At 42.0% G+C, this 2184-nt stretch overlaps 1 non-coding gene across 1 annotated transcript; it reads right to left on the reverse strand.

Annotated features, from left to right (window-relative positions):
* Positions 1 to 293: 293 nt before the first annotated feature.
* LOC141676387 (small nucleolar RNA R71) lies at positions 294 to 400 on the reverse strand. The gene has a single exon (XR_012556980.1). It is a non-coding gene; the product is annotated as a small nucleolar RNA R71 (small nucleolar RNA).
* Positions 401 to 2184: the final 1784 nt, after the last annotated feature.

Consider the following 2184-nt stretch of genomic DNA (forward strand, 5'->3'; position numbering starts at 1 on the left):
TTTTGGGTTGTAATAACTTTTAAATGGTGGATTCAAAGACTTGTACTTATTTCAATTTCATCTCTGAGACTATAACGGGTTGTGGTGTGTGTTAGTGTGGGGTCACAGCATAAGGTTATTATTATTAATTAAGTGAAGTGATATTGTGGAAAGAAAGACCGTGACGACCCGGATCCCCGACCCCGGATCTGGGGGTGTTACAGTTACATTCTCTACCACCAGGCTCTATCACTAAATGGGAAGATCTAGCTCAAAAGTTTCTTACAAAGTTCTTTCCTATGTCAAAGATAGTTGTAATCAGGAATGCTCTTACTCAATTTACGCAGCAGTCTGGAGAGTCTTTGTGTGAATCTTGGGAGCGATATAAGGAGATGCTTAGGAAGTGTCCTTACCATGGGATGCCTGACTAGATGATCATTAACTGTTTCTATAATGGTTTGGGTGCTACTTCTAGACTCATGCTTGATGCAGCATCAGGAGGAGCCTTGTGCGCTAAAAGCTAAGATGAAGCTAATGAATTGATTAAACTGATGGCTGCTAATGAATACCAAAATCCTTCTCAGAGACTACCTCAGGGCAAGGTAGCAGGAATTCTGGAGGTGGATGCAGCTACTGCTATAGCTGCTCAGCTTAAGACTTTGACGATGAATGTGGATTCTTTGGCTAATTATGAAGTGAATTAGATTACTAGTGTCTGTGAGCTTTGTGCTGGTGCACATGAGACGGAGCAGTGTGCTATTTCTAGTGAATCAGCTCAGTTCGTGAGCAACTTTCAGAGGTCACAGCAACCGGTTCCAGCCACCTACCATCCCAACAACCGCAATCATCCTAATTTCAGCTGTAGCATTACTCAGAAAGTGGTACAACAGCCTTATCAGCAGTATGCTACAAAGCAATACAACCCTCCTGGTTTTCAGTAACCGCAATATGCACCAAGACAACAACTCCAGCTGCAACAATCTAATGAAAAATTTAAATTGGAGGATTTGAGGCTTATGTGCAAGAGCCAAGAAGTTTCTATTAGGACCTTGGAGAATCAAATTGGTCAGATTTCCAATGCCTTGCTGAATCGTCAACCTGGTACACTCACTAGTGACACGGAAGTTCCAGGCAAGAAGGAAGCAAAAGAGCAGGTTAAGGAAATCACATTGAGGTCTGGAAAGGTTGCAAATCCCGAAAAATCTCAAGTTTTGGAAGATGAAGCTGTGGCTGAGGAAGAAGTGCAGAAGGAAGCAGAAGTGGAACCAAGGAAGACTACTGTGGAACACACTCCTCCTGAGGGTAATACAGGGGAGAAAAAGATCTATGCTCCACCTCCTTTTCCTAAGAGACTGTAGAAGAAAAAGTTGGATAAGCAGTTTGATAAGTTTCTGGAGGTGTTCAAGAAACTTCACATCAACATACCTTTCGCTGAAGCTCTTGAACAGATGCCTATCTATGCGAAATTTATGAAAGGTATTCTCTCTCAGAAAGTGAAGCCTAATGACTTAGAGACCGTCGCTCTCACGGAGGAATGTAGTGCTGTGCTACAACAGAAGTTGCCTTTGAAGCTTAAAGATCCTGAAAGCTTCACTATTACTTGCACCATCGGAAAAGTGTCATTTGACAAATGTTTATGTGACTTGGGAGCTAGCATCAATCTGATGCCTTTGTCTATCTTCAAGAAGTTGGACTTACCTGATCCAAAGCCTACCTATATGACCTTGCAGTTGGCCGATCGTTCGATTACATATCCACGAGGCATTGTGGAGGATGTCTTGGTCAAGGTGGACAAATTCATCTTTCCTGCTGATTTTGTAATTCTTGATTTCAAGGAGGATAAGAAGATTCTTATAATCTTGGGAAGACCATTCTTGGCTACTGGCCGGACCTTAATTAATGTGCAGAAGGGTGAGCTCACTATGCGAGTACTGGATTAGGATGTGACTTTAAATGTGTTCAATGCCATGAAATTCCCTACTGATAACGAGGAGTGCTTAAAAGTGGAGTTGGTCGATTATGTGGTTACTTCAGAACTTGATCAAATGCTAAGGTATGATGCCCTAGAGAAAGCCTTATTGGGAAATTCAAATAATGAAGAAAATGAAGGTGATGAACAGTTGCAATATTTGAATGCTTCTCCTTGGAAGCGAAGGTTGGATATGCCTTTTGAATCTCTTGGATTGGAGGAGCTGAACAAGTCTC

This window comes from Apium graveolens, chromosome 7 (assembly GCF_009905375.1).
Source record: "Apium graveolens cultivar Ventura chromosome 7, ASM990537v1, whole genome shotgun sequence".
NCBI lineage: Eukaryota > Viridiplantae > Streptophyta > Magnoliopsida > Apiales > Apiaceae > Apium > Apium graveolens.